The 13,970-nt window shown below is 43.5% G+C and overlaps 1 long non-coding RNA gene and 1 pseudogene across 2 annotated transcripts; both read left to right on the forward strand.

Annotated features, from left to right (window-relative positions):
* Positions 1–1,139: 1,139 nt before the first annotated feature.
* On the forward strand, positions 1,140–11,348 carry LOC106560943 (nuclear receptor coactivator 5-like; annotated as a pseudogene). Its single transcript, XR_006757134.2, has 6 exons — positions 1,140–1,160; positions 1,294–1,343; positions 4,498–4,696; positions 8,815–9,095; positions 10,547–10,714; positions 10,847–11,348. The product of XR_006757134.2 is annotated as a nuclear receptor coactivator 5-like (transcript).
* A 58-nt stretch (positions 11,349–11,406) lies between these two features.
* On the forward strand, positions 11,407–12,143 carry LOC145858619 (uncharacterized). Its single transcript, XR_014379081.1, has 2 exons — positions 11,407–11,547; positions 11,693–12,143. It is a non-coding gene; the product is annotated as an uncharacterized LOC145858619 (long non-coding RNA).
* The last annotated feature ends 1,827 nt before the right edge of the window (positions 12,144–13,970 follow it).

The raw sequence follows: 13,970 nt of genomic DNA on the forward strand, positions 1-13,970 counted from the left end.
GCTGGACCACACTAGTCTCAGGATTTCATCTGGATAGAGAGGGGAGAAAGAGGTCAATGTGTGTTGTAGTTTTGTGAGTGGGACCAGTGGACTCTAGGCTGAGTGAATGAGGATGTCGTCAACCTTTTTTTTCAAAGTGGTTGACCAAGTCATCCTCAGAGGTTTGGGGTGGAGGATTGAGGGAGAAAGGTGGGAGTTTCCTGGGGTTAGAGGCAGAAGCTTGTGATAGAAAGTGGCTTTAGCAAAGTATACAGAAGAGAACGTAGAGAGGAGGGAGTGAAAGGATAATGGGTCCTCTGGAAGTTTAGTTTTCAATGCTTGCAATGAGTCACTCACCCACTGGGCACACACTGGTTGATCAACGTTGTTTCCACGTCATTATTAATTTCATTCTTGGTGCTTACAGCACCAGGTATTTCCAGGCGGTCTCCCATCCCAGTACTAACCAGGCCCGACTCTGAACAGGTGTGTTCAGGGTGATATGGCCACCAGCTTATTTTTTTACTCAGTTTTCTCCCTGAATTAGGTCCCTTGGCTCATCTCTGCAACTCCTCAATGGGCTCGAAGGTCGAGTCATGCGTCCTCTGAAACATGACCTGCCTGGCCGCCTACTTGTCACATTGCTCGCTTAACCCGGATGTCAGCCGTACCAATGTGTCGGAGGAAACACTGTTCGACTGATGACCTTTATAAGCTTGCAGGCGCCCGGCCCTGCCACAAGGAGTCTCTAGAGCACAATGAGCCAAGGAATGCCCCACCGGCCAAACCCTCCCCTACCCCGGACGGCGCTGGGACAATTGTGTGCCGTCCTATGTAGCTCCCGGTCACAGCCAGTTGTGACACAGCCTGTGATCGAACCCCAGGCTGTAGTGGCACCACAGCACTTCATTGCAGTGCTTTTGACGGCTGCGCCATCCAGGACCTTTGTCATTGAAATTACTTGATTCAATGTTGAATTGCTCTCTGTGCCCAGTGGGCAGCCACAAAGGGGAGGGGACAGTGAGTCATAGGATGCAGAGTAGGGGGGGGGAGCAACGATTGAGATGGTACATGACCATCACTTCATGCGTGAATGTGTTACTCTTTCAGTTATGAGGAGTTAGACCAACAGCATGACTACTCCGGTAACAACGTGGACTATGAAGGATATCAACAAAATGGTACGCTCACATTTGTCTTATGTGGTCTATCAACGAAACGTGTTTATTTGCCAAGAACTGGTTTAGAAAATGTCTTCTCTCACCCCTCAGCTTCTCTCAAGGTTTACAATCTAGCTGACAACGGTTCTACAAGCAACTTCACAAGGCTGGCTGTGTGGTCCTGTCTGTGAGCAACCAAAGCATGTGAGTACCTCACCTTCACGCAAATAGGGAATAGCCAAGGGTATTTATGCTTTTGCATATTTTCTTTGCCCTTGTTGTAAGTGGAGGTGGGTGTTTTGTTGTTTCTCCAGGAGTGAGGATGAAGATTTCAGCAATTGTGGTGAGTGTGTGTGAAGAGGAATGAAAATACCCCAATTCCTGTTGGATTACTTTTGTGGGAGTTTAACAGTAATAGTCAAGAATACCTACAATGCCTTCAGAAAGTATTCATACCCCTTGACTTTTTCCACTGTTTTTTGTTACAGCCTGTATTCAAAATGTATTAAATCTTTTCCTCATCAATCTACACACAATACCCCATAATGACAAAGGGGAAACATGTTTTTAAAATTGTTGCTAATTTATTGAGAATGAAAAACTGATATATAATTTACATAAGTATTTACACCCCTGCGTCAATACGTTAGAATCGCCTTTGGCATTTACACCTGTGATTCTTTCTGGGTAAGTCTTAGAGCTTTGCACGCCTGAATTGTACAATATTTGCCCATTATTCTTTTCAGAATTATTCAAGCTCTGTCATTGGTGGTTGATGAATGCTAGACAACCATTTTAATATCTTGCCATAGATTTTCAAGTATATTTTAAGTCAACTGTAACTAGGCCACTCAGGAACATTCACTAACTTCAGTGTAGATTTGACCTTGTGTTTTAGTTTATTGTTCTGCTGAAAGGAGAATTAATCTCCCAGTGTCTGGTGGAAAGCAGACTGAACCAGGATTTCCTCTAGGATTTTGCCTGTGCTTAGCTCCATTTTTATTCTGAATAACTCCCAAGTCCTTAACGATTACAAGCATACTCATAACATGATTCAGCCACCACAATGCAAGAAAATATGGAGTGGTACTCAGTAATGTGTTGTGTTGGATTTGCCCCAAACATAACACTTTGTATTCAGGGTCAAAAAGTGAATTGCTTTGCCACATTATTTGCAGTATTACTTTAGTGCCTTATTGCACACAGGATGCATGTTTTGGAATATTATTATTCTGGACTGGCTTCCTCCTTTTCACTCTGTCATCTAGGTTAGTATTGTGGCGTAACTAGAATGTTTTATCCATCCTCTGTTTTCGCCAATCTCTGTAACTGTTTTAAAGTCACCATTGGCCTCATGGTGAAATCTCTCAGCAGTTTCCTTCACCATAGTTAGGAAGGATGCATGTATCTTTGTAGTGACTGGGTGTATTGATGCACCATGCAAAGTGTAATTAATAACTTCATCATACTCAAAGGGATATTCAGTGTCTACAATAGGTTCCCTTCTTTGCGAGCCATTGGAAATCATCCCTGGTCTTTGGTTGAATCTGTGTTTGAAATTCACTGCTCGACTGTGTGGTGTACAGAGATGAGGTTGTTAAACACTATTGCACACATTCCATGTGACTTGTTTAGCACATTTTTACTCCTGAATGTATTTTGGCTTTCCATAACAAAGGGGTTGAATACTTATAGACTCAAGGGTGTGAATACTTTCTGAAGGCACTGTATGTATGAATGGCAGTGACTTGAAAAACGAAAGTGAATTGTAAGATTTGTGACAGAGGTTAATTGAAGCTATTGCGTTGTCATTTTCAGATCTACATCAGTGGTTCTCAGACCTCTCCTCGGGGACCCTGCAACATTTCACCATTTTTTCTGTCACCCTTAACTCACCTGATTACTTAATCAACGGCTATATATAATTAGTTGAATCGGTTGTTGCTAGCGTTGAAATACATGGAACGCCCGGGGATCCCCGAGGAGAGGTTGGAGAATCACTGATCTGAATGGTTAAAGTGCTAACACTCACTTACACGCTACCCATGTCTTTCTCTCCAGTTTGGCTGGAAAATGTATGATCTATTTTTAGAAACGGCCTCTGTTTTCCTCACAATCACTGATGAATGAGAATCTTCTCATGCATACATTTCATCTCTCTTCTTTAAAAAAAAATATAGAAGACGATACAAATCTAAATTGCAACCATTTAAACCTGAGACTGACAAACGCTATAATTAGGGATTGTTCAATTTCCCATAATATGCCAGCTTGATGTTTTATTGAAGATGCATATTTTGTTGATTTCTTGACATGCCCATCAATAACGTTAATACAGACATTCACCACAGACACTCTACAGAACAAATCGACGGAAACATAAGAGTTATGAAAACGAAAAATATCTTGGAGTAAAAAAAAACATGTCAACTCATGCAATGCATGTTCTACTTTTCTGTGTTCTACTTGTTCTTATTGCACTCTGGGGAAAAAATATTTTCTTCCTCTTCTTGTTCAATCTCAATTCTTAATCCAATCATCATAGGTCTGACAAGCGAATATTGTTCCCGTTTGCCTAGCCTATGTACTGTCGAAATACATGTCTATTTAACTCTTCACTATTCAACTAGAAAAACCTGGGATATTTCATGGAGTGGGATAAATTAGTTGGACTTTAAACTCACAAAACTGAATTGAATGGAGACTGAAGATCCATTGACCTATAGCAGTTTTTGTTTTCCTCGCAGTCACTGATGAGATTCTTCACGTGCATGAATTTGAACTTTCTCTCCATTAAAAAAAGACAATACGAATCCATACTGCTTCAATTGAAGATCCGTTAAGTCTCTGTAGCGCTTATACACTCAAACCAATCTGCATTTTCAAATAGAAGTTCTGGTGACCTTTATTTTAACGTTAGGTTGTAGTTTTCTACAGTAAGTAGCCTGCTTTAGCACTGCTTTCGTAGCTACTTACACGTGTAAATAGTAGTAACAGGACAGAATTCGCTGTCATTCTTAAACACAAACATATTGTCACGAATCTCACCGACGGTGGCTCCCCTGCCTGCTCGGGCGGCGCTCAGCAGTTGTCGCCGCCGCTGATCCCTTTTTCCTTTTCTGTTGGTATGTCTTATTGGACAATATTAGGCCTATGGCTATATCAAGCTATCCTGCTCTTCACTGGTCACTTAACTACAACTTGATAAGAGTTACAATTCAGTTTAGGTGTGAAAAGTTGAGTTGTCTTCGTGTGGTTGTTGACGCCAGGCCTGGACATGCTGCTGCATAGCTGCTCCTCTCACACGTCATGTCTGTGTGCAGAAGTCAATAACCAGCTTTCTTCTCTTCTTTCAAAGGGATTACCCCAAATGGATAGGTCACTGTTTGCAGGACCGCGGCCTCTCAGTGGAATTGATTTACCTGCAGGCGGAGTCGGGCCTGACCCGGCCCTACAAGATCTCCGCTCCAACGGTTCCCCCTTATGTATTCTCGTCGAACAGACCAATGTAGCTCTGACCTCGTGCACAGTAATCATATTTTCAGAATCCCTCAGAAGTAAGTCCCCACAGTCACCTGCCCCCTTTTAACAGCAATTACAATGCATCTCTAAAAGAACAATAATACCACAAACATTCCTGATAATGATCGTAAATAGAGACAATTTGAGGGCAAAGAACATGACATGTTTCCATGGAGATTTAGTTCCATTCTGTGGTTGTCCTCGGAGCTCAGTGGTTCACAGTTAACACCGCCTCATCATCAAAGGCTCTCACATTATACTTCCATACATAGCTTTATTCACCAAAATATTAATTTAGGTTTGAAATAATTCACACACATATGCAGTCACATTAGACGGGTATACATTTCTTGATATAAATCCCCAGGAAATGTCAAACTAACAAAGAGGGTGACAATGACCATTCTTAAATTGTATTTGGCTTATACTATTATAAATAGCTTCTTAAAGGTGTACTATACAGCTTAAAAATATCTGAAATAGCTCTAGGTTTACCTTTTTTAATAAAAATATTTAGTGCAGGTACGTGAGGTCATATTAAATTGTTGAACGAGAATCATCCGTGAAAAAGGAAGATCCTGTTTTGTATACACTGAATGTGGCCAGGACATCCACTTACCAGTTGACAAGTAACTTTACAGCTTCAAACAAGGTTCCACATTTTTTTTTCTCTCAAATTATATATTATGCCCTTTCATTTAATGGTGCCATTTTATTTTAGCATATATCATATACAATGCATTCAGAAAAGTATTCAGACCCAATGACTTTTTCCACATTTTACAGCTTTATTCTAAAAAGGACTAAATACATTTTTTCCCCCTCGATCTACACACCATACCCCATAATGAAAAAGCGAAAACAGGTTTTTAGAAATGCTATGAGACTTAAAATTGAACTCGGGTATTGTGTTTCCATTGATCATCCTTGATGTTTCTACAACTTGGATTACAACTGTCTATATAAGGTCCCCAAGTTGACAGTGCATGTCAGAGCAAATGCCAAGCCATGAGGTCGAAGGAATTGTCTGTAGCGCTCCGAGACAGAATTCGGTCGATGCACAGATCTGGGGATGGGTACAAAAACATTTCTGCAACATTCAAATCAAATTTTATTGGTTACATGCGCTGAATACAACAGGTGTAGACCTTACAGTGAAATGCTTACTTACAAGCCCTTAACCTTAACCCTTAACTCACAGCAAATCACCCAAGACTTCCCCATTTTCTCCTTCTCCCAAATCCAGTCAGCTGATGTTCTGAAAGAGCTGCAAAATCTGGACCCCCACAAATCAGCCGGGCTAGACAATCTGGACCCTTTCTAAAATTATCTGCCGAAATTGTTGCAACCCCTATTACTAGCCTGTTCAACCTCTCTTTCGTGTCGTCTGAGATTCCCAAAGATTGGAAAGCAGCTGCGGTCATCCCCCTCTTCAAAGGGGGGGACACTCTTGACCCAAACTGCTACAGACCTATATCTATCCTACCCTGCCTTTCTAAGGTCTTCGAAAGCCAAGTTAACAAACAAATCACCGACCATTTCGAATCCCACCGTACCTTCTCCGCTATGCAGTCTGGTTTCAGAGCTGGTCATGGGTGCACCTCAGCCACGCTCAAGGTCCTAAATGATATCTTAACCGCCATCGATAAGAAACAGTACTGTGCAGCCGTATTCATCAGCCTGGCCAAGGCTTTCGGCTCTGTCAATCACCACATCCTCATCGGCAGACTCAACAGCCTTGGTTTGTCAAATGATTGTCTCGACTGGTTCACCAACTACTTCTCCGACAGAGTTCAGTGTGTCAAATAGGATGGCCTGTTGTCTGGGCCTTTGGCAGTCTCTATGGGGGTGCCACAGGGTTCAATTCTTGGGCCGACTCTCTTCTCTGTATATATCAATGATGTCGCTCTTGCTGCTGGTGAGTCTCCGATCCACCTCTACGCAGACGACACCATTCTGTATACTTCTGGCCCTTCTTTGGACACTGTGTTAACAACCCTCCAGACGAGCTTCAATGCCATACAACTCTCCTTCCGTGGCCAACAACTGCTCTTAAATACAAGTAAAACTAAATGCATGCTCTTCAACCGATCGCTGCCTGCACCTGCCCGCCCGTCCAGCATCACTACTCTGGACGGTTCTGACTTAGAATATGTGGACAACTACGAATACCTAGGTGTCTGGTTAGACTGTAAACTCTCCTTTCAGACTCACATCAAACATCTCCAATCCCAAGTTAAATCTAGAATTGGCTTCCTATTTCGTAACAAAGCATCCTTCACTCATGCTGCCAAACATACCATCTTACCGATCCTCGACTTTGGCGATGTCATTTACAAAATAGCCTCCAACACCCTACTCAACAAATTGGATCCAGTCTATCACAGTGCCATCCGTTTTGTCACCAAAGCCCCATATACTACCCACCACTGCGACCTGTACGCTCTCGTTGGCTGGCCCTCGCTTCATACTCGTCGCCAAACCCACTGGCTCCAGGTCATCTACAAGACACTGCTAGGTAAAGTCCCGCCTTATCTCTGCTTGCTGGTCACCATAGCTGCACCCACCCGTAGCACGCGTTCCAGCAGGTATATCTCACTTGTCACGCACAAAGCCAATTCCTCCTTTGGCCGCCTCTCCTTCCAGTTCTCTGCTGCCAATGACTGGAACGAACTACAAAAATCTCTGAAACTGGAAACACTTATCTCCCTCACTAGCTTTAAGCACCAGTTGTCAGAGTAGCTCACAGATTACTGCACCTGTACATAGCTCATCTATAATTTAGCCCAAACAACTACTACTTCCCCTACTGTATTTATTTATTTATTTTGCTCCTTTGCACCCCATTATTTCTATTTCTACTTTGCACTTTCTTCCACTGCAAATCTACCATTCCAGTGTTTTACTTGCTATATTGTATTTACTTCGCCACCATGGCCTTTTTTGCCTTTACCTCCCTTATCTCACCTCATTTGCTCACTTTGTATATAGACTTATTTTTCTTATATATTATATTGCTAACTTGAATGTGTGTATTTTGGGGATTTGTCTAAAATACCAAATATTCTGCCCACCATAACCTTGCTCTTATTTTATAGAATTTATTTTGTATTTCACACAAAGAATAGAATTTGACTTATGAACATTTGTCCTTATTTTTAAAGGTATTGAAAGGTATGTTTGTTTTACTCCATGTGTAACTCTGTGTTGTTGTATGTGTCAAACGGCTTGCTTTATCTTGGCCAGGTTGCAATTGTAAATGAGAACTTGTTCTCAACTTGCCTATCTGGTGAAATAAAATAAAATAAAAAAATCTGTACATTGAAATAACAAAATACTGTATAGTATTTCAGTACCTCCCAGCATTTCAGTGGATTTTTTGTTGTGTTATCTGCAGGTACAAATTATTTAACTTGGCAATTCTGGCATTTTGCGTTGCAATTTCCATTTCTGTCGAATTTGTCACAAATGCAGTGATGGGAAAGTTTGCCGTGCGTTGATTTGAACCATATGTCATAAAGGTGCAGTGATTGGTTAAAATTGTGGGCCCTCTTTTTGTAGTGAGGTTCTGACACTTATGCGGTAGCCTAATATTTTGGTGATTTTACTGTTTTATGAGAATACTGTGGTGATCGGTCAAATTTGCAAGCCCTCACGTAATATGCGGGGAGTTGTTGATTTTGAGGAATAAAATCACAGTATCGCAAAATCCTGGACTGACTGATTTATACACAAATGACCTAACCTTTTTTCTACTTATATAACATACCAAAAACAAATGTATATAATTTTACTCTACGTTAACAACAAAACATTTACCCTAATAAAATATATTACCGGTATTTAAAGTAAATGTATGACTTTTCCCCGATTTTTATTATAGAGTACAAAATCTGTTTTGAACACATGCTTTGCACAGACACACATCACATCAATCCCAATCTACTGCAAATCTTCCAATAAATTGCATTAAGCTTTCAGTGAAAAAAAACAACAGGCAATCACTATTGTCATGCATTGAATTTTCACTTGACCCCAAAATTACACCCCATATAAAGAGAAACTGGAAAAAGTGGAACATAAGAGCAAAGCCTCCTGTATGATTAACTTGTATAATATTTTAACTTTGACCTTCAAACCCCTCTTCTTCTAGTCCACTGCAACATGCCCAAGGACCATGCCATGGACTTTGTGATGGCGGAGTATGGCCGTGGGCTTGGGCAGCGGATGCAGCAGAGAAGGACCCTGCAGAAACGGGGGCGCGGGCGGCCGAGCTGGTGGACGACTACCTGGAGAGGGTGAAGGTGGAGAAGCATGCCGTGCCCTCTGACACCCGCCAGCTGCTCTTCTTCCTGGCCGATGGAGTCCACCTGTACCCCGAGGAGCTGAGCACCATTGCAGAGTATCTCCGCAACTGCCAGGACCATCTGCAAGGTGCAGCCACAACCATAGTGTACATATGCACAGTACAGTCGTTTTATTTAGGACAGTGAATGATACACTACATGACCCAGAGTATGTGGAAACCTGCTCATCGAACATCTCATTCCAAATTCATTGGCATTAATATGGAGTTGGTGCCCCCTTTGCTGCTATAGCATCCTCCGCTCTTCTGGGTAAGCTTTCCAATAGCTGTTGGAACATTGCTGCGGGGACTTGCTTCCATTCAGCCACGAGCATTAGTGAGGTCAGGCGATTATGCCTGGCTTGCAGTTGGCGTTCCAATTCATCCCAAGGTGTTCGATGGGGTAGAGCTCAGTTTCTGTGCAGGCCAGTCAAGTTCTAACACACCGATCTCGACAAACCATTGCTGTATGGACCTCGTTTTGTGCACGCTGGCATTGTCATGATGAAACAGGAAAGGGCCTTCCCAAACAGTTTTCTACAAAGTTGGAAGCATAGAATCATCTAGAATGTCATTGTATGCTGTAGCATTAAGATTTCCCTTCAGTGGAACTAAGGGGCCTAGCCCGACCCAAAAACAGCCCCAGACCATTATTCCTCCTCCACCAAACTTTACAGTTGACACTATGCATTCGGACAGGTAGTGTTCTCCTGGAATCCTCCAAACTCAGATTTGTCTGTCGGACTGCCCAGATGGTGAAGCGTGATTCATCACTCCAGAGAACACGTTTCACCTGCGCCATAGTCCAATGGCGGTGAGCTTTACACCACTCCAGCTGACACTTGGTATTGTGCATGGTGATTAACCTTGTGTGTGGCTGCTCGGCCATGGAAACACATTTCATGACGCTCCAGGCGAACAGTTCCTGTGCTGACATGCTTCCAGAGGCAGTTTGGAACTCGTGAGTGTTGCAACCGAGGACAGGCTGTTTTTACGTGCTACGCGCTTCAGCACTCAGAGATCCCATTCTGTGAGCTTGTGTGGCCTACCACTTCGCGGCTGAGTTGTTGCACCTAGACGTTTCCACTTCACAATATCAGCACTTACAGTTGACCGGGGCAGCTCTAGCAGGGCAGAAATTTGACGAACTGACTTGTTGGAAAGGTGGCATCTGCCACTTTGAAAGTCACTGAGCTCTTTAGTAAGGCCATTCTACTGCCAGTGTTTGTCTATGGAGATTGCATGGCTGTTTGCTCAACTTTATACACCTGTCAGCAACGGGTGTGGCTGAAATAGCTGAATCCACTAATTTGAAGGGGTGTCCACATTACTTTTTGTAAATATAGTGTATCTCCTTATTTTCTAATACTTATTGTGATTGTTGCTTGTCTCTAACTACACCATGCATTGTCATTTGGTAGTGGAGATATTGTGTTCTTAGACTATTCTAGAAAAGTGACAATGCTGAGTTATAGTAATTGTATTTTTAGGATATCATACTCTCCTATATAGGGTTGTTCTGTTTTGTTCTCTTTCCCAGCCACGTCCAATGAGACAGGTGATGGCCCCCTTCCTGAGAGGACGAAGATGTTGCCTCCTGGTTTAGGGAAACCCCCACCTCTGCTACCTACCCCCTCAGGCCCTCGTGGCAGAGAGACACCCCCTGGGAGGAGAGAGCACTCTGCTACCCCCCTCATGACTTCTCCAGGTGAATAACTGTTCTAAAACTAGAAATGTTCTACAGGACAGATGGGCATTAGATGGCAAAGTCATGAGTCACTTGTTATGGCTATGATTGTATATGTACGTGTCGACAGTCTCTGATCTGTTTCCTATCTAGGCCCAAGACCAAGCCCCCTCCACTGCTGTCCATGCACCAGGGTCAAGGGCCCCCTCATGGTCCCCCACCCCCTCGCGCCCCCCTTTCTACACACGGCCTCCGTGGTCCATTACATCGAGGACCCCCACACCACCACGGCCCCCGAGGAGCCCCACCCTCACTGAAGAGCCTTCATATGGGACCCCAGCCTGGGCTGTTCACCTGTTCAGCTTAGTCACATGCTTTACTGTTTCATACCTGTCACGTGTCATCTTAGGTTAGCCTCACTTGTTCCTTCATGCCTGTCACGTGTCATCTTAGGTTAGCCTCTCTTGTTCCTTCATGCCTGTCACGTGTCATCTTAGGTTAGCCTCACTTGTTCCTTCATGCCTGTCACGTGTCATCTTAGGTTAGCCTCACTTGTTCCTTCATGCCTGTCACGTGTCATCTTAGGTTAGCCTCACTTGTTCCTTCATGCCTGTCACGTGTCATCTTAGGTTAGCCTCACTTGTTCCTTCATGCCTGTCACATGTCATCTTAGGTTAGCCTCACTTGTTCCATGAAAATGAAATGTAAGCGTCTTAAAGAGGAAACGCACCAGAGGGATTTAGAAGTGGGTGGCCGTCCTATCGCCACGGACCATAGAAAACTGTCCGTCGTGTTCTTTTCATTTCTCGATGCTTCTACATGTTGAATTGTCACTGTTCTTCAACACCCAGCAGGTAATTGACTGCACGGCGTATGTTCGTTATGGCGTGTCTTCTCTCTTTGTGTCAGCAACACACAATACAAAACAGCAACGTTGATGTAACATGTTCGATGTCCACAAATGTTATCCAACCATGTTCCTCTCTCCTGCCTGATCAGGTGGTCTCCCTAACACACCCAGGCGCTGAGAGAACATAATCTCTAGAACAGCATGGACAGACGGCAGAAAGCATCAGGACTCATTGTCATACTGGCCTGAGGAGTGGGATCTCCTTCAGCTCAGTGCCCTCTGCTGCCCCCTCAGGAACCCACACTAGCACTCCTCATCCAGACCCATGTGTAGATAGTGGATCCATAGTTCAGCAAGCTGAAGTGGAATATTGTGAGTTGCCTTTGACTATTTGGAAGTTCACAGCTCAATATTTATGAGTGTGAGTTGACCCACTACTATGTTCAGGAGCCAGTCAGAACAAATGATCAGGTTTTAAGTTTCATTCCCAGATTCTTTGTTTTATATTTGTCTGTTTTTGTCTTTCTTTTAACTGGAAATTGTGTGTCAAATGTTATGCCGGTAATACATAACACAATAAAGGCTAAACAAGTCAAAATATCTATACTAATTTCCTCATAAAAGCAAGCATCTTCATGCATCAATCTTCTCTCATATCTTTGGCTGCTGTCTCCCTCAGTCAGTATGGCCTGTCTTTGCATCCCAGATTTGCCCTATGCTTAGGAGGATATGATGCCAGTATGCTAGCGATTCAAGATAATCATGATGTCCCGTGAATGTGTTAAATAGGAAGGTGGTCTGAACACGTAACATCCTGAGGCATCAACTTACATTATCAAAATGTATTTTGTGAGAACTAGGTAAGTATTGGGTAATACTGGAATAAACTGTTCTGAACAATCGCTTTTAATTCTGCTTCTTAGGCTCTGTATTGAAAATCAAAGTTTATTGGCTGTGAACACAGATTTGCAGATGTTATCGCAGGTGCAGTGAAATGCTTGTAACAGCCATTTTATTAGAAGAATAACAAATTTCATTTGAACTTTTTCAGTAGGTCTGAGAGAAATGAATGCACTTTTCGAGAACTTTCATGTTAATTCCTTTTCCTGTATCATTTCCCATGATCAAATAATATTTTTACCACAAATTATACCCAGTGTTTAGGACAGTATAGACAGTGTTGCTAAGCATTAGCTGGTATCTGTTCTCTATTAGAAACCCTCTATGACATACCCATCCAAATTAAGAAGTTATTGTGGAGATGTTTCATAACCTCCAAACTAAACTCAGCAAAAAAAGATACGTCCTCTCACTGTCAGCTGCATTTATTTTCAGCATACTTAACGTGTAAATATTTGTATGAACATAAGATTCAACAACAGACATAAACAGAACAAGTTCCACAGACATGTGACTAACAGAAATGGAATAATGTGTCCCTGAACAAAGGGGGGGTCAAAATCAAAAGTAACAGTCGGTATCTGGTGTGGCCACCAGCTGCATTAAGTACTGCAGTGCATCTCTCATGGACTGCACCAGATTTGCCCGTTCTTGCTGTGAGATGTTACCCCACTCTTCCACCAAGGCACCTGCAAGTTCCCGGACATTGCTGGGCGGAATGGCCCTAGCTACCCTCTGATCCGACAGGTCCCAGACGTGCTCAATGGGATTGAGATCCGGACTCTTTGCTGGCCATGGCAGAACACTGACATTCCTGTCTTGCAGGAAATCACACACAGAACGAGCAGTATGGCTGGTGGCATTGTCATGCTGGAGGGTCATGTCATGATGAGCCTGCAGGAAGGGTACCACATGAGGGAGGAGGATGTCTTCCCTGTATTGCACAGCGTTGAGATTGCCTGCAATGACAACAAGCTCAGTCCGATGATGCTGTGACATAGGCAACGTTGTTGCCGGTGATGTCTGGTGAGGAACTGCCTTACAACAGGCCTACAAGCCCTCAGTCCAGCCTCTCTCAGCCTATTGCGGACAGTCTGAGCACTGATGGAGGGATTGTGCGTTCCTGGTGTAACTCGGGCAGTTGTTGTTGCCATCCTGTACTGTCCCACAGGTGTGATGTTCGGATGTACCGATCCTGTGCAGGTATTGTTGTACGGGGTCTGCCACTGCAAGGACGATAAGCTGTCCGTCCTGTCTCCCTGTAGCGCTGTCTTAGGCGTCTCCGACGGACATTGCAGTCCTAATGCCTCTAACAGTATAGCTTCCGTCCCTCTCCTCGCCCCAACCTGAGCTTGAACCAGGGACCGTCTGCATACATCAACAACTGACACCCACGAAGCATCGTTACCCATCGCGCCACAAAAGCCGCAGCCCTTGCAGAGCAAGGGGAACAACTACTTCAGGTCTCAGAGGGAGTGACGTCACCCGATTGAAAAGCTATTAGCGCGCACCACCGCTAACTAACTA

The sequence above is a fragment of the Salmo salar genome, chromosome 10, assembly GCF_965601325.2.
Source record: "Salmo salar chromosome 10, fSalSal1, whole genome shotgun sequence".
NCBI classification, from domain to species: domain Eukaryota; kingdom Metazoa; phylum Chordata; class Actinopteri; order Salmoniformes; family Salmonidae; genus Salmo; species Salmo salar.